This window comes from Osmerus eperlanus, chromosome 13, assembly GCF_963692335.1.
Source record: "Osmerus eperlanus chromosome 13, fOsmEpe2.1, whole genome shotgun sequence".
Taxonomy (NCBI): domain Eukaryota; kingdom Metazoa; phylum Chordata; class Actinopteri; order Osmeriformes; family Osmeridae; genus Osmerus; species Osmerus eperlanus.
In genome coordinates, this window is record NC_085030.1 from 14001789 (window position 1) to 14027381 (window position 25593).

The window sequence follows — 25593 nt, forward strand, 5'->3', positions numbered from 1 at the left end:
TGGGGATAAATGGGCGGGAAGACGAAATCCAGCGAACACTCTCGAATACATTTACATTACATTTACAGGACAGGGAACGCAACATGGAAAGTTTGAGGAAGTTCCAGAAGGAGTGATAGTGAAAGTAAAAGGAAGTACTTTCACACACATCTTCACTTGTAAGGAATGCCGGCAGTCCTGATCATAACACTGTGGTTCGCTATTCAACTGAACAGGACAGGCAATGACTGTCTTAAGGTTAGGGTTACTCCTAGAATTAGATAGATACATCTAGAATTACACTAGTGCCATGCCCACAGACAGACAGACCTTCAAAGATTCCTAGAATCATAGATAAACGAGAGCCAATTTGTTATCCCATAACTCATTGGACGGCTCATCGTCATGGCTACGGTGCCCCCACCAGTTGGAGCCAAGCTGCCCTGCGGTCTCAGACATCGCAGTGTGAGGGGTGAGCTGTAGGGGGCGCTGTCTACCAAGGAGAGAGCGACCTAGAGGCAGGAGCACTGAGGAGTCCAGGACTGTAGAGGGCAGTGAGAGCCCAGGTGAGGCGAGGCGTGCGCTGCCTTACATACGTGGTTAAACGGTGTGTGTTCTGTTTAATCTCCCTCTAGCCTCCTCTGGTCCTCCTCTGTGGCAGCAGGGCTGAAGGGATGCAGCTACATGCTGCTATACAAAAACACAAACACAGCTAATGGTACTGAACATGCACACTACATTGAGGGTAATGTTACTTTAGATGTAAGCAGTGATGGCTGGAGGCTTAAACGCCTTTTCTGTATTTCCTTAGAGAAGTGAGCCTTGAATAGCCATCTCTATGCCTGGTACCCCCCCCTCACACACACACAAAACATAAAACAAAACAGTCAGTTCTAATCACAGCTTGTCTCACAGAGGTGAGAGGCTGCAATTTAGGTGTGTGTGTGTGTGTGTGTGTGTAGTTGGATACACTGTGGAAGTGGAGGCTACTGTTACTGTTACACTCCTGCCTGTAGAGACTCACTGACAGCTTATGCAACATGTGTGTGTGTGTGTGTGCGTGTTGTTACTGTTACACTCCTGCCTGTAGAGACTCACTGACAGCTTATGCAACATGTGTGTGTGTGTGTGCGTGCGTGTTTGACAGAGAGTTTAGGGGTGTTGAGGGTGTTGGCAGTGAAGACAAAGTTAGGTCAGAGTGTCAAGACTTATCAGTCCACAGTTCAGAGGTGTGTGTGTGTGTTTGAACAGGGGTCAGTGTGTGTTTGGACTGGGGTAAGTGTGTGATGTGTGTGTGTTGAGACAGGGGTAAGTGTGTGTGTGTGTTTGGACAGGCGTAAGTGTGTGTGTGTGTTGAGACAGGGGTAAGTGTGTTATGTGTGTTGGGACAGGGGTAAGTGTGTGTGTGTGTTTGGACAGGGCTCAGTGTGTGTTTGGACTGGGGTAAGTGTGTGATGTGTGTGTGTGTGTTGGGACAGGGGTAAGTGTGTGTGTGTTGGGACAGGGGGTAAGTGTGTGTGTGTGTTTGGACAGGGGGTAAGTGTGTGTGTGTTGGGACAGGGGGTAAGTGTGTGTGTGTGTGTTTGGACAGGGGGTAAGTGTGTGATGTGTGTGTGTGTTGGGACAGGGGTAAGTGTGTCACAACAGATCTGTTAAAACAGGGACACAGGTCTGGAAGCTTGCGGGCGGGTCCTCCTGGTTGCCCCTGGTAACACCAGGCTGACGTTACCGTGGTGCTCCATGGTGTCCCATCAGCCCCTGCAGCTGTGTGTTGGAGTGAGGCCCCCCGGGGAGAGGGGGAGGAACAGTCCAGTTCCATACTGTAGGTTGAAGGGCGTATTCTCACAGTACAGGACTGGGACCAGGGAACAGGAAGAGACTGAGCTGCAGATGAAGCTGTAGTTCAGGTTAAAAGGAGGTCCGACTGACTCACATGATTGGATCTCACTCGATGGTTAACTGTTTGTTTGTGGTCTGGAGTGTGTAACAGTGTGTGTCCAACACAAACACATTGAACTGCTCTGCATCCCTCTTAGTAGGATCCTGCTGGCTCTCACACTGCCCCTCCCTCCTCCCCCCTTCTCCCTCTCCTCCCCTCTCCCCTTATTTTCTCCTCCCCTCCCCTCTGCCTCTTCCCTCCCCTATCCCCTCCTTTTTCTTTTCTACCTTTTAATCTTTTCTTCTCTCCCTCACTCTTTCAATCCTCCAGTACCGTGGTAGAAAGGATTGCAGGTATCCATAGCAACATGTGTGTGAGCTGCCAATGTGTGTGCGTGCCTCTGCTTGTGTGTGTGTGGCCTCTCGTCCGAGACACAATGTGGTAATTACTGAAGCTTACCTCTCTGCTAATTAAGCGTTGCCGTGGTAATTGGAGGGGTCAAGTGATCAGGACGATTGGCTCACCTTCTTCCCTCCTCTACTCCCTCTCTCTTCCCTCTCCTCTCCCTCTCACATGACCCTCTCCCTCACTCCCTCTCTTATCCCTCTCCCTCTCTCGTCTCTCTCCTCTCCCTCTCTCGTCCCTCTCCTCTCTCTCGTTCCCTCTCTTATCCCTCTCCTATCTAACTCTCCACTTTGTCTCCCTTTCCTCTCTCTCCTTCCCCCCTGTCACTTTCTCCTCTCTAGCTCTTCCCCCTTGGCATTCTTTCCTTTTATCCCTCTCTTCTCCTCTACCTCCCCCCTCTACCCCTATCCCCTACCTCCTCTCTCTATCATACCTGTCCTTGTCTTCAATCCCCCCCCCCCCTCGTCTCCTGTTACATCTGACTGGCCGGACTAACAGCTGACCGTCTCTAGGAGTGAGGATTTGACCCCTTCACCTTAAACAGCAGGTCAGGTCAAAAAGCTAGATCCTCTATAAGTTAGGTTATGAATTATTCACCCTCTGTCTATTTCTCAATCATCCTTCTCTCTCCCCCTCGCTTCCCCTCTATCAAGAAAAGAGATGTGTTTGCCCTTTACGGGGAGCAGGAGACTGCATCCTGCCCTAGACACAGGGAGGGAGAGAGAGAGATGGAGGTCTGGATGACAGAGAGAAGGAGGAGCAGAGGTGCAGCCAGGGACAGCTGATGGGGACAGAGGACTGAAGGAGAAAAGGCTGAGATGGAAGCATTAGGGAACAGAGGAAGAGTAGAGGAGGAGGATGGTGGCGAGAACAAGAGAGATGATGTGTGTGTATGTGTGTGTGAGACAGAGAGACAGAGAGGTGGAGAGAGACAGAGAGAGAGAGAGAGGGGGGGGGGAGAGACAGAGAGGTGGAGAGAGACAGAGAGAGAGATAGAGAGAGAGGTGGAGAGACAGAGGTGGAGAGAGACAGAGAGAGAGAGAGGGGGAGAGACAGAGGTGGAGAGAGAGAGAGAGAGAGAGAGGTGGAGAGACTGAGAGAGGTGGAGAGAGACAGAGAGCGAGGCTGTCATGGCACCACTGTCATCAGGCAGAAATCTACTCCTGTTTACTGTTCAACTCATACTGAGAGAACACCTGGCGGTCTGTCAGCACACACATAAACACACACACACACAGATACACACACACGTGCACACTCCAGTAAATGTACTCTCTAACACTGCTGCTGTTCATGGCCTCCCCCCCTCCCTTCCCCTCCCCCCTCCTCTCAGGATAGTGGGAAGGGAGGGGTCTATATATAACTACTCTTCATTGTTTATTAATGAGAGGGTGTTTAGTAAGACCTGGGGTGCTGTTTAATGTATGACGACAACGTCACTCTCTGGGGACCATTCCCATAGTCCTCCTCCCGTCTCCTCTTCTCTCCTCTCTCCTCCTCTTTTGTCTTCTCTCCTTCTATCTTCTCCTCTCCCTCCCCTCCCCTCTCCCCTTCTCCTGTGTGTTTGGGTGGTGGTGGTGAATTGGTCTACAATTATGGTATTGTCTGTGTGTGTGTGCTTATATCATGTGTGAGTTCAGTTGTGTTTTTGTGTATGTGTGTGTGTTTGTGCACCAGGGGAGGTTTGAGAAGAGTGCAGCCGGAGGTTTCTCTCTCTTTCCGCAACTCTGCATTTAAACAAGTTTCTATCTGACGCTGGTTTTGTGTAACCGTAGCAACACACGTCTGCTTGGTAGCTAGTTTCTACGATCGCGCTGCGAGGCAAATCTGCAGAGAGAACTTTCACCTACTAAGTCTGGTTGTGATTCTGAAAACTTTTTCTCCATTTAGTGGCAGTGGAATGTCCAGGGTTTTCAAATTAAAAGCGTCAGGTTTACATGGTCAAGGTGTTCAGGATTTTTGGGGGGCTTTTTTATTTCTGAAAACAACCTTTCCCTCCCTTACATTCTTATTGTAAGGAGAGGTCCTGGGTCATAGCTTTTCAGGTCAAAAAAAAAGCAACACTATCTATTGGTATAATTGACTCCTTGTGCTGTGTGTCTTCCAAATGCTAACAAGGCCACAAAGATGTACTTTCCATTCAGGCTTAATACTTCAAAGGTTTAGTCGTGAAAAGCTAATGGAAGCTGATGGTTAAGATGAGGGTAATGTCCTTGCTTTGGATGTCCCATACTGAGTGTAGATGACAGAGTTTAGCTCCTGTCTGACCCACCATGATTCTTGTTGAATGTTAAAGGGTAAGAGACATAAACAATGTAAAACAGCTCCTGCAAATCTGCAGCCATGTAGCATCATTACTAACCCTGCTCAGGTGCTCCAGTGGATGACATAACCCTGCAGGGCTACTGTAGGGCTACTGTAGGGCTACTGTAGGGCTACTGCAGGGCTACTGCAGGGCTACTGTAGGGCTACTGCAGGGCTACTGCAGGGCTACTGTAGGGCTACTGTAGGGCTACTGTAGGGCCACTGCAGGGCTACTGCAGGGCTACTGTAGGGCTACTGTAGGGCTACTGCAGGGCTACTGCAGGACTACTGCAGGGCTACTGTAGGGCTGGCCTATACTGGGCTGCTACACCTTGGAGATGTGAGGAGGATATACAAGCACCAACACCCACTCCCCCACACACATAGATGGAGGGGACAGCCTGCCTATGGTTGTGTGATGCAGTCGTGTTCGGACATGTCGTGTTGCCTAGGAGATCTCACTGGGGCACCGAAGAGAGGAGTGAGAACAAACCTATCTGCCTCCCCATGCCAGGTTCCAAACACACACACACAGCTGAGTAACACCAGGAACAGAGGGAGGAGAGACTGCAGCGTTCATCAATAATGAACAAGAGCAAAGTTGAAGGAAGAAGAGAACAAATGTAGAGAGAAACCCTTGACTGTAGGGCACACTCTCGCACACACACACACACACTCTCACTCTCTCGCACACACACACTCACTCTCTCGCACACACACACACACTCTCACTCTCTCGCACACACACTCTCACTCTCTCGCACACACACAGTCTCTCTCTCTCATGCATACACACACACTTACTCAGTCACACACTCACACACACACAGTTACATGCACACATGCATTTTTTCATGCACAATAGTTCTTTAAGGGCAGGCATGTTTGCCTTTATATAACAGCTGCCCTCTGTGTGTGTGTGTGTGTACTCTACCAGAGAGACTGTGTTTATGTAACAGTTAGTGGTGTGACTGTGCGCCAGGGAAACCCTCATCCACCCACCTCCAACTCTAGTCTATATCACACACTCACACACACACACACACACATTCCCTTCTACCCTATAGTTCTGAATAATAGAACAACATCAACCTCTTGATATGGCTTCATAAATATTACATCCATAATCTGACGTAAAGGTTTTTTCCCTGGAACACTGCCATACACACACACACACACACACACCTGTAACCCTGTCTGGTGCTCCTCCACTAATCACCACACACACACACACAGCCCAGAACAAGCCCTCAAACACACTGGCTCGGACCTAAATGTGCTTGTCTGTATTCATGGACAACAACATACATTCTCTATGGTGTACATTGCTGTACGCCTGCTACTCAGATTCAGAAAGGATGCTGATCATGCTGTATGATGATTTCAATGGAAGGGAGACCAAGGAGAGACCTGAATAATAGATTCTGCACACACACACACTCTCTATACACACACAAAATACACGTAGCAGAACTACACACACAAGCAGAAAACACACACACAAAAACACACAGGAGACAAAAAAACACACATATACACACACATTTGTGTGAGGGTGGCAGTATCTGTCATGAGCACATTGTTGTATGCTGTGATACCTGGTCTGATAGCAGGCCCTCCAGCTGTTCCCGCAGGGAATACCCTTTGTGTGTGTGTGTGTGTGTGTGTGTGTGTGTGTGTGTGCTGAAGTAACAAGACTGCTGGTTACCTGGGAGAGCCTGGAGGCTAACCTCCGCCCACTCTGTTGTTGAATATCTCTGTCTGCGTGACAGCATGTGTGTGTGTGTTTGTGTTTCAAAAGCTTTTTCTTTCAAACATAACAAAAACATATCATCGCCTCATTGGTTCCCGTAAATGTCTCCCTCCCTCCTCCTTTCTCTATTTTCTCCCTCTCTCTTCCAGCCACGCTACATTTTCTCTCTTTTCTTCCATCTCCTCCCTCCACCTCCCTCCATCTCCTCCCTCCCTCCCTCCACCTCCCTCCCTCCACCTTCTCCCTCCCTCCCTCCGTCTCCTCCCTCCACCTCCTCCTCCCTCCCTCCATCTCCTCCCTCCACCTCCTCCCTCCATCTCCTCCCTCCCTCCCTCCACCTCCTCCCTCCATCTCCTCCCTCCCTCCCTCCCTCCATCTCCTCCCTCCATCTCCTCCCTCCCTCCCTCCCTCCACCTCCTCCCTCCATCTCCTCCCTCCCTCCACCTCCTCCCTCCCTCCACCTCCTCCCTCCATCTCCTCCCTCCCTCCCTCCATCTCCTCCCTCCCTCCCTCCACCCTCCCTCCCTCTCCTCTCTCCATCTCCTCCCTCCCTCCCTCCACCTCCTCCCTCCATCTCCTCCCTCCCTCCACCTCCTCCCTCCATCTCCTCCCTCCCTCCCTCCATCTCCTCCCTCCCTCCCTCCACCTCCTCCCTCCATCTCCTCCCTCCCTCCCTCCATCTCCTCCCTCCATCTCCTCCCTCCACCTCCTCCCTCCCTCCACCTCCTCCCTCCATCTCCTCCCTCCCTCCCTCCATCTCCTCCCTCCCTCCCTCCACCTCCTCCCTCCATCTCCTCCCTCCCTCCCTCCATCTCCTCCCTCCATCTCCTCCCTCCCTCCCTCCACCTCCTCCCTCCATCTCCTCCCTCCCTCCACCTCCTCCCTCCCTCCCTCCCTCCCTCCATCTCCTCCCTCCACCTCCTCCCTCCATCTCCTCCCTCCCTCTCCTCCCCTCTACTGGATGTGGTGTGTGTGTTGTTGTGTGTGGTTGTGTGATGCTACTGGATGTGGTTTGTGTGTTGTTGTGTGTGGTTGTGTGATGCTACTGGATGTGGTGTGTGTGTTGTTGTGTGTGTGTGTGTGATGCTACTGGATGTGGTGTGTGTGTTGTTGTGTGTGTGTGTGTGATGCTACTGGATGTGGTGTGTGTGTGTGCACGTGTGTGTGTGTGATGCTACTGGATGTGGTGTGTGTGTTGTTGTGTGTGGTTGTGTGATGCTACTGGATGTGGTGTGTGTGTTGTTGTGTGTGTGTGTGATGCTACTGGATGTGGTGTGTGTGTTGTTGTGTGTGTGTGTGATGCTACTGGATGTGGTGTGTGTGTTGTTGTGTGTGTGTGTGATGCTACTGGATGTGGTGTGTGTGTGTGTGCACGTGTGTGTGTGTGATGCTACTGGATGTGGTGTGTGTGTTGTTGTGTGTGTGTGTGATGCTACTGGATGTGGTGTGTGTGTTGTGTGTGTGTGTGTGTGATGCTACTGGATGTGGTGTGTGTTGTGTGTGTGTGTGTGTGATGCTACTGGATGTGGTGTGGGAGGTAGCAGGGGCCTCCTAGTAACCGTTGCTCTGTGGGTGGCAACAGGCTCTCCTCTCTCCTGACGTGCTCCTAAGGGGGCGAGAGACAGGGCTACCTCTCTCTCTCTCCATCCCACTCACTGCGTCTACCTCTTCCTGTCTCCTTCTCTCTTCTCACCACCCTCACTTTCTTTTCAAATCTGTCTTCCCTCCCACTCTGTAGGTCTTCTGAATGTGGGTCTTCTTCACATCCCACTCTATCAATCAATCAATCAATCAATCAATTGATTTATTTGATCAAGAGGGACAGTGTACATTCATGAACATTAAAATGTAAATGCACCCAATTATAGCCAAAAGGCTAGTTTCCGTTGGCTGTCCCCCTGCCAGAGTGAAAAAAGGCTATACAACTTAAAAATAAAATAAAAAAAAGCATTAAGTGAAAATATATCAAACATAAAATCCCAATACACAAGCTCCACTTAGTCCTTAACCCTCGTGCTGCCTTCGGGTCACAACGACCCATCGTTGTGCTGTGACAACTTTAGCCAATACAAAAAAAACAAAACAATGTTCTTTCCCTTCTACCCATGGTTAACCCTTGTGTTTATAGACATGTATATATGTCAATGCTTGTGTTCTCTTCGGGTCATTGTGACCCTTCAGTCATTGTGACCCTTCAGTCATTGTGACAACTTTACCTCATACAAAAATAAAGTGAGGCATTTACTTTTAACCGTCGCTCTGTGGGGGGTCTGTTACAGCCCGAAGGTTAAAAGAAAATGCTTCACTTTATTTTTGTATGGGGTAAAGTCTGCTAACCCTGCCCCCAGCACACCCACTCCCCTCCATCTTCACTGCACACAGATAGAAAGAATGAACTGTGTCAACATTTCACTGTGGATCAGTGTGTTACTTTCCAGTGTGTCCATGTGCGTGTGTCCAAGTGTGTGTGAGTTTAGAGGTCAGGCGTTCACAGAGAAACACACCTGATGTCAGAGAGTCTCAGAGCAATAACATGGTGATCTGCTGCCGACTCCCCAGCCTGCAAGAATACCTGTCTCTCATCCCCCTCTCATCCCTCCCTCCTCCATCTATCACATTTTTGCACCTCCCTCCATCTCTTTATCCCTCGGAGGAAAATATCATATTACCTCTAAACACACACGCACACACACCGCTCTCTGTGGCGTCAGTTTATGAAGCGGATAATAATTCCCCCACAGTCCTGATGTCTCAACCTCTGGGCTGCTGGACACAATATACAGAGAAAAGGGGTGGTGGGAGGGAGAGAAGGAGGGTTAGGGGAGGAGATAGAGGGAGGGGGGAGAGAGAGAGAGAGAGAGAGAGAGAGAGAGGAAGAAAGAGGGCTGAAGTGAAGGGAGGGGGGAGAGAGAGGCAGGGATAGAGAGGGAGACGGGGGGAGACAAAGAGAGGGAAGAGGGGGAGGGAGAGAGGGATAGCCTCAGGCTAATGCCCACAACCCTCTCAATGCCGTGCCAGACATATGAGCAGCGCAGGGGCAACAATGCTCAAGTGAACAGTGGAATCTATAATATATGGAGTGAGGAACGTCAACTGTCCCTGTGTATCCGACCAGCAGACATGCATGTTTCATGTGTAAAAGGATGTCGGTGACATAGTTAAATGATAGATAACTACATACAAACAGCTTGTATCAACTTTATTGACTGGATGATGTACCCCGTCATGTTTGCACTCGAGGGTTTACACTTCTTAACCTGTTTCTAAATTCCCAGACAGGTGCAACCCTACTGAAAGGGAAGCCTGCAGCAGCTGTGATGACTGTCTGGTCTTGGTGGGGGTTATGGTTTGTAGGAAGAGCGATCCAAATGGCCCTAACGTTTAGATGGACCAGTGTCCTACTGACCATAACAATGTCTTGTAACATCCAACCACTATGTAGTCTTTACCATCTCTTATATTGACCTGCTATAATCACCACTGACCCTAGAGGGCGCTACTAAAGATTTACATTACATAATGCATTTAGCCGACATTTACATTGACACAAAGATGTGTCCAAATACTTGCTGGTTGAGATCCCAACCAGCCTCCCTCAGTTCCTACAGTATCAGTCAATACCATTAACTGCCCCCTCCTCCTCTTCCCTCTCTTCTTTCACTTTAATTCCCTTCCTCATCTGTCTCTATAGCAACAACTGCAGGCAGTTATCGCAAGTTGCTGCTCCTGTCTGTCTGTTTCTGACAGCCTGATTCTGTCTGTCTGCTCCTAGCTGTTTCTGACAACCTGATTCTGTCTGTCTGCTCCTGGCTATCTGTTTCTGACAGCCTGATTCTGGCTGTCTGCTCCTGGCTATCTGTTTCTGACAGCCTGATTCTGTCTGTCTGCTCCTGGCTGTCTGCTCTGGGTGGCTGTTTGATGTGGTCCCACAGGTGCTCTGCTAACAGGGTTGACTCCCAGGACCCCTGCTGGGCTGTGTGTGTGTGCTTAGTACAAGCTTGTGAGTGTGTGTCTAGTGAGTGTGTGTCTAGTGTGTTTTTCCTTGTTTATATTTGTCTCTTTGATGTTCCAGCGGGTGACGGTGACGTTAGGGTTATCTGGAGGTGTGTTGGGTCCCCTCCACATGCAAACACACACACACTAAACACACCCACAAACACACACACACACTAAACACATACATACACTAAACACACACACACACTAAACACATACATACACTAAACACACACACACACTAAACACACACACACTAAACACACACACACACTAACAAACACACATACATACACTAAACACACACATACACTAACAAACACACATACATACACTAAACACACACATACACTAAACACACACTCACACATACACTAAACACACACACACACATACACTAAACACACACATACACTAAACACACACATACACTAAACACACATACACACTAAACACACACAGCCCAGCAGGCTTCGTCAGGCTGACATTGATGCTAAAGTCAGAGGAATAGGTCAATGTGTCTGCCGGTCTGTAACTATCACACTAACGAGGCCACGGCAACCACGGCGACCACGGCGGAGACGCCGACAGGGAACGCAGGCTGGCGCCCGGAGGAGCGGAGTGTCAGCTGTCGTTAGGCGGAGAGAGGCGTCACACGGTGACACCGGTCAGAATGGCAGATGTCCACGCTAGGAGTCAGGGTGGCACATGCGGGCACAGTCCAGGCTGGCTGGCGAGTGTGTGAGAGTGTGAGTGTGTGTGAGTGTGTAGGTCAGGATTGTCCCCTGGAGTTGGCAGGAAGCAGACTGGGGCAATTCTATCATTAGGACAAGACTGGAGGTGCAGAGAGAGGGAGAGAGAGAGAGAGAGAGAGAGAGAGAGAGAGGCAGAGAGAAAGAGAGGCAGAGAGAGAGAGAGAGGCAGGGAGAGAGAGGCAGAGAGAGAGTATGCCTCTCATTTAGACTAAGGAAACATATAATCCTGACAAAACTAATGACTGTAACTTGTGCTGACAGGGATGGTAAGATGGGGTTGCACGTGTGTGTGCGTGCGTGTGCGTCTGTGGCCTTCCAAGTTTGCAGTTTTGACATTAGGCTCAATACAGTGACTCAGTCTGTCTATTTGCATCTGAATCATCAATGTTTCAGAACAGAACAATTGTTCTTTTATCTGCATCAATCAATGCTTGAAAGAGGAGAGAATAAGGAGAGGAGATGAAAGGAGAGAAGAAGAGAGGAGAGAAGAAAAAGGATAGGAGCGTCAGGTGTACCAGAGGTCTGGTGTGTTTAACCCCTTGTGCTGCCTTCGGGTCACATGACCCAAAGGTTCATAACGAACCATCGTTGTGTTTACCCAATTTTCCCCAATACCAAAACAAAAAATATATATATATATATTTTAACCTTTGCAATGTGGGGGGTCTGAGACAGCCCAACGGTTAAAAGAAAATGCTTCACTTTGTTTTTGTATGCGGTAAAGTTGTCGCAATACGACGGTGGGTCACAATGACTGATGGGTCAGAATGACCCGAAGATAACACAAGGGCTAAACAGCTGATGAGGAGATAGATACAGCTGTCATGTCAACCTTGTAGCTGAGATAGCATGGTAGACAGAGACAGTGTGTGTGTGTGAGAGAGAGCTTAAGGTTGTGTCCTGCTTAGCTGGTGTCACCACAGTGTGGAACACCGCAACCAAGCCGAGCTCCCACACCAAAATCCTGTCCTGTTTTTGACGACCATGGGATCGCAAGGTAGAAAGTAATGGTACGGTGAACAGGTTTGAATCAGCTGATTGATGAGTATGAAGGTAATTAAAGAGGCGCTACTCTGTGAGCCTGAGAAAGGCAGAGCTGAGAGCGCGTAGGAGCGGAGAGAAAAGCTGCCAGAGAGATGTGCTGGAAACGCTGTGCCTCAAAGCAGACATCGTCACCGTCCGAGACGCTGGGACCGAAACAGGTCCTGTTCTTCAGAGCTCAGTCAATCTCCCGCAAGAAGAAGAGGATTTCCTGGCAAAGAATGTCGGTCGAAGCTTAGAGCATGTTTAAATAAGCTTTTCTTTCTGACACTGTGTGTGTGTGTGTGTGTGCGCGCATGTTTTAATAAGCCTTCTGACACATCCATATTTGTTTCAGGGAGATATGTCATTTTAAACGCAGGACTATGGGATTGCTGGAGGGATGCCCACTGTTGTATATCTGTAATGTCTGTGAACATAGTATTGAAAGACAAAAGACACACACACACATACATACATACACACACACACAAAAAGACACACACACACACACATACATATACACACACAAAAAGCCACACACAACCATGCCCCCAATACCTCTCCCGCCAACTCCTAACCTCTCTCTTAGCACTGTATTAAATGCGCTTTTAATGGCTTATTTATATATTTGTTGTTTTACTTATCTAGGGAAGTGTGATGTGAGTCTAAGATACCAGAGACCAGGATCCTGCTGGCAGTGCTGTGTTTGTGTGTGCATATGATTGAGGAATATGACAGAAATGTCCTCATTAGGTCTCTACAAATGCTATGAAAGGAGCAGAGAAGGGAGAGGAGAGAGGGAGAGGAAAGGCGAGGAGAGAGGGGGGGGGAGGAGAGGAGAGAGGGGAACGTTTGCAAGGTTTTGACACTCACTGACTTTTATCTGTGCAGCTTCAGGATTCTGTATAAAGTTATGCGTGTGCTAAAATATATTCATATACATGCACATACACACTCAAAAGCATACACACACATGCATATCATGCTCGTTTCCAGAGCATTAATTAAAAAGGAATATAATAGAAACCAGATGAACTTCTGTACGGGCTAATTATCATGTCTTTGATACTAGAGTGAGCAGGGGGAGGGGGGGAGAGAGGGATGGGGGGAGGAAGCTTACTCAGAAAATAGAGAAGGGACATCTGGAGAGGAGTTCCTGCATAGAATCAACACTGTGCTCTTAATTATGAGAGAGAGAGAGAGATAAGGACTGAGAGGACAAGAGAGAGGGAGGGAGAATGGGAGAGGGAGATAGAGAGGAGGAGGGAGAGGGAAGCAGAGATAGAATAAGAGGGAGGGAGAGAGGTTAAGGGGAGAGGGAGTGGAGGGGGTGAGTGTTGATTAAGGAACAATGATGCTACCAAGAACAAACAACAACCTTTTTATCTGGTTCCAGTTTGCTCTCCCTCTCTCTCTCTCTGCTTCTCTCTCTCTCTCTCTCTCTCTCTCTCTCTCCCCTTTCTCTCTGTCTCTCTCTCACCCTATCCTTCTCTTCAAAGTCCTCCCTGTGGGCTCCAGTGATCTGAACCCCAGACTGCTGCACACAGATCTCCTGCCAGCTTGTTTGGGTATCTCTGTGCTGTGAGGATCAACAGCCATCTCACCTCTTCTTATTGATAGGTGCTGCTGCTGCTGTTGTTGTTTTCAAATACACACAACCCTCCTGCTGATCCACTCACAAAGATGCTCTTTGTACGGAAAATAACTTTTCATGCAAATTCATGTTAAATATGTAGGAAATCATATTACAGTTATGTGTGGAATGTCTATTATAGCTATGTAATATTCACATGCAAGACTGCCCTGTTTATGATGTCAAGTGACACATTCACTGGTCTCAGTGCGCATAAGGACATGAGAAAAGCAGTGAAGTGCTGACTTTCTGCTTGAATTACAGTGTCTTTTCATCTAAATTGAGGGTAACATTTCTTTTAAAACATAATATTCCGTTTCATTTTATTCACTTAGCAGAAGCCTTCATCCACAGTGACATATACATGCACATAGAAAAAAACACACTGAAGAATACATATAACATATATATATACATATAAGAGTACATATTTCTAACCGTATTCCGGTAGTCAGAGTCAAGGAAAAGGCTGTGTTTCCTCGCCCCAAAACAACCCTAAAAACATATTGTGTGTGTGTGTGGGGGGGTCTTGGACAGATGAACATGTTGAATGTAGTAGTCCTGAGAACAAGAGCACACCCACTGCATGTAATGTGACTGTCTGGATAGTAAGAGTCAGTGGTGACACCAGCTAAGACTGGTAAGTCTTCCAGACAGAGAGAGGGAGAGATTGAGGGAGGAGAGAGAGAGAGAGAGAGAGAGAGAGAGAGGAAGAAGAGAGAGGGGGAGAGAGAGAGGAAGAAGAGAGAGGGGGAGAGAGAGAGGAAGAAGAGAGAGGGGGAGAGCGAGAGAGATTGAGGGAGGGAGAGAGAGGGGTAGAGAGAGAGAGGGAGAGTGAGAGAGATTGAGGGAGGGAGAGAGGGGTCGAGAGAGAGGGAGAGTGAGAGAGATTGAGGGAGGGAGAGAGAGAGAGGGGGAGAGTGAAAAGCAATGGATCGTGGGTGAGAAGCGTGAGAGTTAGAATGAGAACATCTCAAGAAAAGAGAAAGAGAGAGACAGAGAGGGAGATAGAGAGAGAGAGAAATAGAGAGAGAGAGAAATAGAGAGGGGAGGGAGTGTGTGATGAGGTTGACACTAATGAGTGTCTTTGTGATGGCACCAGACAGAGAAGAAAGTAGAGTTCCTCGACACTAAAGCTCCGCAACACTGCGCTTAATTGGAAGAGTCAAAGCCCATAACGTGTGTGTGTGTAGGTGTGTGTGTGCGTAGGTGTGAGTGTGTGTGCACGCCCATACGTGAGTATGTTAGTGGTAGAGGAGGTGAGGGTGATAGTGAAGTCACATACTTCTACGTAGCCTATCTGTAATTCCTATTCTATGTGAATGTGTGCGCTCAGTAGATGTTAGCACAGACCTTGGCTGTTAGCATTCAGGCCTTCCTGTGAAGGACAGACACCACACGAGAGGCTCTAGGTGAAGAGGAGGTGTGGAGGAACATGGATGTACATCCCAACACAACTCTCCACTTTATGGTGTTACAGCTGTTAGGAATCATCTGGAACAGAGCGTACTTTTACTCCTAACACACACACACACACACACACCATCACACACACACCATCACACACACACACGTGCTCCCCGTGGTGCTGTTTTCATCTATGACTCCGAATCAATCATTTTTAATTCATCAGAGGGGATTTGTGTCATGAAGGTTGATGCCAGCTCCAATAAGCAGCAGAACCCCAACAGGAGCAGGAGAGACGGAGCAAATCCCTGCTCTGACACCATCACAACACACAGCCACATCAGCGCTCACTTGAATAGACACACAACACTAAATCATATTAAGGGGAATTCGATGTGCATGGCATTACATTTTTCCCAATCTATCTCGTTCTCTCTCTCCCTCTCTGTCACATTCCCTCTCTCTTTTTTAATGTCTCTCTCTCTCTTTTTTTTCTTCCGGCCCCTCTGTTTCTGTCTCTCGTCCTCCTCTCTCTGTCTTCAGTGTTAGTGACCTGAAAAATTCCTTCCTATGATTCATTTGCTCTTCCTCCCTCCTCCTCTTTCTCATGCAAGCACGGGCCCATCTATTCTCCCTCCCTCCATCCCACTCCTTCATCCTTCTGTCCCTCCACCACCTCCTCCTTCATCCCTCTCTCCACGTAACTCCTTCCCTTGCCCCCCCCCCCTCTGTCTTTGCCTCGCTGCGACAGTATCAGTGCTACAACAGCAGAGGTTTAAACATCGGTTAAACCAAATGCATCCAGTACCTAGTGTGTGTGGTGTGTGTGTGTGTGTGAGAGTTATAAAAGGGGACTACATACAGATAAAGAGATTGAAAGGGCAGAGAGGGAACTAAAGAGGGAGAAAGAGAGAAAGAAAGAGAGGTATAGAAATATATATTGAGAGAAGTAGAGATGGAAAGCAGAGAGGTAGTTATGTCAGACAGTAGTACAGCTCTTATCTTGCTATTATCTCAAGCACCCTCACATTACCATAATAATGGCTTTTAACCAAATGTAGCTCTCCTGCATCTCTCCATCCCTGCCTCTCTCCATCTCATTTTCTTTGAAAAGTGAAGCAGGTTGTGTTAGCAAGGCTATCCACTCACACAGTGTGTGTGATGGTATGTGTGTATCTGTGTCGGTGTACATGTGTGTGAGTGTGTGTGAGTGCATGAGTGTAGCTGTGTGTGTAGGTGTGTATGAGCGGAAGTGTTTTGTCAGTGTACGAGTGCAGGTGTGTGTGTGTGTTTGTAGCAGATTTAAGTGAAGACCTCTAGTTATGTAAGTCTTAGGGTGAAAGTGAAGGTTATACATTCAGTGACATGTGGTGTTTGTTTGTATGTGTGTGTATGTGTGTGTGTGTATGCGCGTGCGTGCAAGAGAGATGTGCTCTTGGCTTGCTGCTGAGTGGAGGCATGTGTGTGTGAGTCTCTTTGTGTGTGTGTGTGAGTCTGTGTGTGTGTGTGTGATTCACAGCTCCAGGTCTAGCCAGGTGCACTGCGTGTGTTTCCCTAGTCCAGATGGTTCCCTTGCAGGATTGGGCCGGGGCACGGGCTCTCCCCCTGCCCCCCCTGTGTTCCCCCCTCCCTCACAGAAGGTCAAGCTGACCGCACTGGACCAGAACCCCCTGGGTTCCCTGCCAGAGAGAACTGCATTCTGCTGCTTGAACCTCTCATTCATGTGGACCAGAAGTGGAAGCTGGTCACCTGATTCATAACGCGTCCTGTATTAGCATAGGTGGCTCCACGAGTGTTCTCTCCACATGACTTGCTGGGTGCTTCAGCCCCTCAGTCATCCTTTATTCTGCTTCATATCTCTCTCTCTCCCTCTCTCTCAATCTCTCTGTCTGTCTGTCTCGCTCTCTCTCTGTGCCTCTCTCTCTCAGCCTATCTCTCTCTCCCTCTCTAAGGACAGTGTATGTTGTGTTCTAAAGTTAACCTAGCGCCAGAGAGAGCTGCCAGGTGAGTGTGGAGACCCACAGATGGTCAGGGTGGTTCCCTCTCTGTGAGACCTGGGTCTGGGCCCACACACACACAAACACGCGCACACACACACACACACACACACAAGCATGTACGCACACACACACTCATGCACACACAAGCATACACACACGCACGCAAGCACAAGCACGCACACACACACAAGCACATATTCCCATGCACACACACGCACACACTCACCTCCCCTGCTGAAGCAGGAACCACAGGTCTCTGGCCAACACAGAGCCTGGCCCTGGGAGGAGAAGTCTACACAGAGACGCTGACTCACACTGTCACAGGAAGCAGAGGAACACAGTAGCACAGTATCATACAGGTACTGTCACAAGATGTCTCAAGGTACAGTCAGTGCTGTTTAATGCTTTGATCTGGTTTGATATTGAGGTATACTAGGGTCTGATAGAGCTAGTGAAGACTATAGTGGTATTAGTGTATACTATTATTAGTACACACTACTATACTATGCGGTATACAGTAATAGTATGTGTGACAGAAGCATGATGCTTAACCCCCAGCATGCCAACACACATCCTGTCACCACCACCACTGATGCTAACCTAATGATAATCACAGTCCCAACATGTGTGTGTGTGTGTGTGGAGGAGGGGGATAATGAGAAGTGACAAGGGCTGCAGAGATGTACGCATCTCTCCAGGCTTCCTCCCCTCCATCTCTCTCCTCCTCCCCTCCATCTCCCTCCTCCTCCCCTCCATCTCCCTCCTCCTCCCCTCCATCTCCCTCCCTCCATCCATCCCTCCTCCTCCTCATCCTCCCCATCTCCCTCCCTCCTCATCCTCCCCTCCATCTCTCCTCCTCCTCCCCTCCATCTCCCTCCTCTTAACATGCCTTCCTCCCTCCATCACTTTGTTCATTCTCCTAACGTGACATTTCTATCTTTGTGGGGTGGTCACCTGTCACTCACTTAAATGCCTGTCAGGCCAGTACAGGCGCACGCGCGCGCGCACACACACACGCACACACACAGCCAGTCTGACAAGCATTGCAACACACACACACACACATATATATACACATTAGGGGTGTAACAATATTACACCCCTAGTTACGTCCGTTTTATCCTATTGGTTGAGCTACCAGCACACGACCTACTCTGCACCTGCGTTATGCGTGCATTCACAGAAATCACTTGAACTGAGTTAACTAAATTGTATATACAACAAAGAAAATTCATGAAAATGTTAAATGTTTTTGGAAATAAATCTGTTAATTGAATCTGTTTTTCAAAAAATGCTGTTCAAAATACTGTGATACGTATTGTATTGTACACCCAGTATCGTAATACGTATCGAATCGTGAGCTGAGTGTATCGTTACACCCCTAATACACATAAAACACTTGTGCTAAAACAGGCTCACAAGGTGCAACCAGCAGCTTTGCATTGGCATCACAGTGTGTGTGTGTGTTAAGATAGTGGGTTGTACAGGATGAGCAGGAGTGGGGTTTATAGGTGAGAACTTGACTAAGAACAGACACACACACACACACTAAGCCATCCACACAGTAAATCTGTCGTGATCACGTCATTTACTTTGTCAAATGAGCTAAACTTTTCTCCTCTCCTTCTCCTCCACCCAACTCCACCCCTCTCTCCACCTCCTCTACAGGACTGAGACGTATCTCCATCTCTTCCCCTCTCTTTTCTCACCCCCTTCTCTCTCTCCTTGTCTCTACTCTTTCATCTGTCTCCCCCTTCCTCCTCTTTTTACGTATTTTTTCCCCCATCATGCCCCCTGCTTGCAAGTAAGATAAGTCATGTGACCTAACCATTGCCCGGGGTCACAAACTAAAGGTTAGAGGTCTGACATTTACCAGCATGATGGAGGCAGACCACACACACACACATGAGTGCACATGCACTTAAACACTCACTACCCACACTGAGATGAGCACACATCACACACACATACACACCTCTCAATCATGGTATGCAGGAGACCTACAAGGTAACATTATTCAGATGAGTCAGTTTAGCATACAGCTCTCAGCTAATATCATTCTGCCCTGTCTGACCCACATCTCTGCTCATAACACTCATCACACACTGCTGGGAGAACTACCTCCAGTAACTGTCTAACACTCTAAACACTGGCTGTCTCTTCCTCTTTTTATTCTGTTTCTAAAATCCAAATGGGGGGGGGGGGGGCAGTTGGTAATGGTGGTGCAGAAACAGAGGGGAGGAGAGGTGAAGAGGAAGGAGAGATATTACATTTAGTCATTTAGCAGACGCTCTTATCCAGAGCGCCTGTGATGTGTAGAGGAAGGAGAGAGACAAATGTAGGGGAAGGACAGAGAGAGATGTGGAGGAAGGAGAGAGAGATGTAGGGGAAGGAGAGAAGTAAGAGAGATGCATGCTGTGAATTGGACAGCGGAGGGATACGCCTCGTCCCCGAGGTGTGGTGTGGTCCTCCCCTAGTCCCTGAGGAGGTTGGTAAACATGGCCTGCAGGTGGTGCTGTACCTGTTCCAGGAGCTCAATCACCAGGTCACTCTGGATGGAATACAGGGCCGCTGGAGAACTGAAGATGTCCTCCAGCAAGTCCATCAGCATGTCCTGAGAGGAGACAAACAAACACTGGAAATCTTGAAGGAGAGAGAGTGAGGGAGAGAGAAGGAAAGTGAGCGCGAGGGAGAGCGAGAGCACACCTTCAGTTCCTCCGGGTACATCTGCCCCGGGGCTTCATCTGTGTCATGTGGAAGGAAGGCTTCCAGTAGCCCGTACAGCTGGGCCGTGAAGCCCCCTGGACCTGGGGGGGGGGGGGCAGAGAAGGAAACAGTTACTGACAGTTCTGTCAAACACTTGTACACAACTTCCATGTTCCTATCTAGACATCCTGATGCCACTGCACCCCTGTGATGCAGGACTGGAGAGGGGTGGGGGGGGGGGCACTTACAGTGACGGCCGGCCAGCAGTGGTTCTGGCCCAGCATGCCCAGCAGAACCAGCTGGAACACCATGTCTAAGCTGCTCAGGTGACAGATATGAAAACAGTTTCCCAGGGGTGGTCAGTAATCTCTCAGACACTCAAATCTCTGATTCTGATGATGTCAGTTGAGAGGAGACTTCAGGAGGTGTTCAGGTCATTAGACTGTGCATATTGCCTGGGCTTCAAAGCCAATTTGTGCTTCAAAAACATTGTCTGTGGGACAGGTTTGCTGCTACAGACAGTGTCTTACACCTTCTAGAATGTGTAAGGTCACAGACCCCATGCTACAGCTGCACACTGGGACTGACTTGCTAAATAAAAGTTTTGTGAGTTTGACATGTTTTAATGAGTATAAATTGACCTTCAGGGAGCTGAGGTCAGAAGTGGACAACACGTTTCCTCCCCCTCTCTTCCTTCCCCTCCTTCTCTCCTCTCCTCTCCATTCATCCTCTTCAATGCCTCCCCTCCCTTGCCTCCTCTCCCCTCCTCCAGTGCCAGCTCCTGGATGATGGAGTCTTGGTGGGCGTGATCCGAGACATAGTCCAGCAGCCGGTCAAAATTCTGACATAGAAGGTCCTAGTCCTGGAGAACAGTCACAAAACCAGACACAAACACACATACACTCAACTCTATCTAGTATGTTGGATGTATCTCCACGTTTGCATGTGTGCAGACTGTTCGATACTAGTACGGGTGACACATATCAAGATCACCCGAAGTCTAGTGCTGCTGTTGGAGGGATGACGTGTCAAATACCTAGTGTGCTGCAGCTGCCAGCCCGCCTAGCAGCATGGAAGCTGCCGCCAACAGAGACTCCCTGCTCTCGGGGTAGCTACAGAGTGTCTGGAGACAAACGAGGATGATCAAGAATAACTAGCTAATGTACTAAATACCAGCTAATACACAACAGCATACAGGAGTTATCTAGCCAGAATTGCAGAGAAAATGAGTAACTCCCACACAGGAGCTAGCTAGCATTATAGAGAACACAAGCAGACATGAGTTAGTTAGCTACTGTAGCTAGCGTTGTAGCGAACATCAGGAGCTAGCGTTAGCTATCGTTGTTCAGAACATCCGCACACAGGAGCTAGCTAGCTAGTAGGTACTCACAGTGAAGGCCCGCCGGAGAGCAGCCATGGACAGGTCAACATAACCACTGCTGGTGAAGTGTTAGCTGTGGAGAAACCTCAGTCAAGTTAATAACCTTGAAAGCTGGACCTGGACAGACACTATAGTGAGGGGAACGTTGCATGGCAACGGACATGCAACGGTTTTTGGCATGACACTGACAGAACCTTGCTAAGTGCGGTTTCATATCTGTCTATCGAGAAGAACTGAAGGGTGGGTGTTTAAAAATAACAATAATCTACACAGGGCTCGAATTTAACTTTTTACTTGGTAGCTGCACCCACCGAAAATGTTCATATTGTCTTTTCAGCGCTTCAATTTGGAGCGCGAGTTAGATCCCTGTCACGTGACAACGGAGCGCAGTGACAATGAGTGATTGACGGCTAATTTGAACCAATCCAAAATCTGCACTAAAATTAAGAACCTAAAGATTTAATTTAACTGATTATGTGTAACATTGGATAGAACGGTTGACCCGTCTCTATATCAGCTCACAGCAGGCACATACTGTACAGTAAGCTAATTAGCGAGCGTTTTGTAACTAAGTTAAGGTTGCACGCATCATAACGATTATTTGCACTCGAACAAATGGTCCCAAATATATCTTGAGGTACAATACAGATACACTTTCGCAAAATGGTCGCAATATCAAGCCCTGCACTAAACATTTTTAATTTAAGAATTAAAATATGCCATTACAGGAATAATACTAACTTAAGACATGGAGTGATTTCGGTCTCATCATCCTCATAATTTCCGACATGGTGGTCATCACACACACACACACACACACAAAACAGTAAAGAAAAGCAAAGTATGTGGTTGTTGACACCTGAGAAAGGGATAATCTGATTGCTTGTGATAACTGTATTAGTTATATAGTTTCCCCATCATTCTCTCCTCTCCAATCTCTCCCCCATCATTTTCTCCCCATCTCCCCCCACTCATTCTCTCCTCGCCCCATCTCTCCCTCCTCTCCCCCATCTCTCCCCTGTCTCTCCCTCATCTCTCCCTCAATCTCTCCCTGTTTTCCCTCATCTCTCCCTCATTCCTCCCTCATCTCTCCCCCATTCTTTCCTCTGATTTTCTCCCATCTCTTCCTGTCTCTCCCTATTTTCTCTCTGCCTCTCTCCCATCTCTCTCTCGTCTCTCTCAGGCCTTTCTAGATGAAAGGCGAACTGCGGCTCTGTCAATGGCCCGCAGTCATCTGAATTAAACATTGATTTTATCGGAAGTTTAGTCACCGCTGCCGTGGCGACACACTGAAACCTGCTGGAACGCACGCGTGTCTCTGAATCACTAAGGTCCTGGAACCCACTGTTTGGGAGAGAGAGAGAGAGAGAGAGAGAGAGAGAGAGAGAGAGAGAGAGAGAGAGAGAGAGAGAGAGAGAGAGAGAGAGAGAGAGAGGGGAGGGGGGCGAGAGGAGGAAGGATAGAGGAGAGAGGAGAGAGAGGAGGAAAAGAACAGAAAAGAGGAGGAAAATTAGATTTGAAGACAGAGAGAGAGGCAAAGAGAGAGAGAGAGAAATGAGCTGGGACAGACGTTAGGAACACAGGGGGATAGGAAGAGAGATCGAGGGATACTCAGAGCTGCAATTAAAAGAGGAAGAGAAGGGGAAAATAATAAAAAGTTGGAGCGTATGAAACAGAGTTCATATGGAATTGTAGCAAGGAAGTTGTTTTGAAGTGCGACGTTTCAAATCCTCCTTTTGTTCTCATCACTCTACACCTGCCAGCATTCATCTCTGTAAAACTATATTTTCCTCCATCCATCCTCTCATCCTCTCCTCCCTCCCTCCCATCCCCCCTTCCTTACTTTGCCTATCATCTCCTACTTTACCTCCATCCTCTCATCCCTTTCCATCCTCTCCCTCCATTCCACTGTCCTCTCATCCTGTCATCCTTCCTCCATCCCCTCCGCCTCCCTCCATCTTTCCATCCCTCCATCCCCATCTTCGTCCACACAGCGGAGGTAAGCTCTGGAGCCAGGGTGATCCTGACAGACAGGCTGGCAGGGTAGACCTCCTGGGGGATGTGTGTGTGTGTGAGAGAGTGTGAGTGTGTGTGTGTGTGAGAGAGAGAGAGAGAGAGAGAGAGAGAGAGAGAGAGAGAGAGGGTGTAGATACAGGGAAGAGGCATCTCAAAAGATAACACTAGCCTCCCCACTCATAACACACTGAGTCTGTCGCTGTTGCCTGTTACCAGGACAGTGCACACATCAGCACACCTTTGTACAGGTCAGCAACACGTCTGGAAAGCATCTAACCCAACCCATCTAACCCAACCCATCTAACCCAACCCATCTAACCATGGAAGTGAAGCAACTTAAGGTGCAGAAGCTAAGCATCTTAGAATGCAGAACCATGCATTACTAAACCACTCTTTTTAAATACTGTGATATTTTATCCATGCATCTCTGTGCCTCTCTGCATCACTAGTCCCAGGACTAAACTTTTTAACTCCTCTCTCTTACCCCGTCTCTCTCCTTCTCTTTCTCTCCCTCCCTCCCTCTCTCTCTCTCTCTCTCTCTCTCTCTCTCTCTCTCTCTCTCTCTCTCTCTCTCTCTCTCTCTCCTCTTGCTTTCACTATTTTCCCTGCTCTCTTTTTATTTCTCTCTCCTCTGTCTGTGTTGTTGCCCACCCTTAGGAGATGTGGAGATGAAAGTTATCCTTGCTCCCAGGGGAGACCCAACGTGGATGGCTAGGCCCAGCGTCTCCTCACCGCTCTCCCCAGGATTGGGATGTCCTTCCTGGGATAGGCTGTCTCCAGAGTGGGCCTCTGAGATGGAGGTCCCCTGGTTCACCCCTGTCTCAGGGTACACCACACTCCCTATGCACACACATGCACACACCTCACACACACACACCAGATAGCCCTCAGGTGGTTCACAGTCCCAGTGGGGTGTACAGTATGGCTAACTGTATTTCGTGGCTGTATATGGTGGATGGGCTAGTCGTGGGCTGCTACACTGTTGTTACTGTTGTTACTGTAGGGGCATTTGGGATGAAGGAAGTTGAAGAAAGACAAGGTAGAGAATAACGGAAGATTGTCCTTGCAATGGAAGAGTGAGAGTAACAGAGCTTGACTGCAACTTCACACACCTTTCACACACTCATATCTCTCTCTCTCCCTCCTATTTTCTAGCTGTTTTCCTTTCCCTGTCAGTCCCCTTTACCTCTCACAATGTAATGCCCTTGTAATGAGTAAATTGAGTTTTTGTATTTTTATAATACTATCCCTCCCTCCCTCTCCTGGGGGGTGTTCTGGGGGTGTGAACACCTCAGGCAGGAGTTTCCTCATGCCGCTGGTCCACTCAGCTCCCAGGATACTGATGCTGTTTATAGAAACACCTACTCTTTTCACAACCTCCCCTTTCCCTCCCTCTTTCCCTCTCTCTCTCTTTCCCTCTTTCCCTCTCTCTTTTTCTCTCCTCTGCAGTGTAAGGATGAATAATTAAACCTGTTTCTTTTCCTCTCATGTCCTGTCTTTCTCTCTCGTCCCTCTCTCCTTCCATCTCTCTCTCCCTTCTTCACACTCTCTTATTCCCTCATTCCTCATCCTTTCCTTCCTCTTTCTCTCTCTTTTTCGATTTCTCTCTCTCATCTCTCTCCCGCCCCGCTCCTGGATGGACTGCCATAGCTGAAGTGAGTCATTTAGAAAAAAGGTCTGAGATCAAGGAGAGTTGAGTTCAGTTTGGAACTCTGCTCGTTATATAAGCTGTCACTGTCAGTTATCGACTGAGAGAAAGGGAGGGAGTGAGAGAGGGAGAGAGAGAGGGAAAGAGAGATAGAGAGAGAGGGAAAGAGAGAGAGAGGGAAAGAGAGAGAGAGGAATAAGAAGAGCGAGCGAGCGAGAGGGAGGAGTAAGGTGAAATAGTGAGTGATAATGAGGAATGGAAAGAGTCTGTGTGTCAGAGAGAATGAGGGGAAAACAGATAGATAAATAGATAGATGGATACACAGATGGAGATATCTAGATAGTTAGCTGGATGGTATGTGTTCATGTATGTGCATGCGTGTGTGTGTGTGTGTCGGTACAGTCTGTGTGTTGTTGGGGGTTCCTTGGATGAGTCACTGTGTTGCCGTTGGGACACTTGCTGCTCCAGTCATAAATATCCAAACACATAAAGTGCAGAAAAATGTTTCGCTCTTTGAAAAAAGAGAAAAAGACGGTCAAAAATATACAGAGACATGAATATTTGAACGTTCATATAAGCTTGGAAAGACCCACAATCATCCTTAAATGTAAGACACACAGCAGTAATGGCCGTATGATCTCTTGTGAGCACACAAACCTTGTAACCCAGCCACATCTTCAACCCATTCAGACCCTTCAATAAACATAG

General features: G+C 48.3%; 1 long non-coding RNA gene across 1 annotated transcript; it reads right to left on the reverse strand.

The window, feature by feature from the left end:
* Window positions 1-20175, reverse strand: LOC134032754 (uncharacterized). Its single transcript, XR_009932048.1, has 3 exons — window positions 20089-20175; window positions 19841-19941; window positions 1-669 (listed from the first exon to the last, which is right to left on the reverse strand). It is a non-coding gene; the product is annotated as an uncharacterized LOC134032754 (long non-coding RNA).
* Between the last annotated feature and the right edge of the window lie 5418 nt (window positions 20176-25593).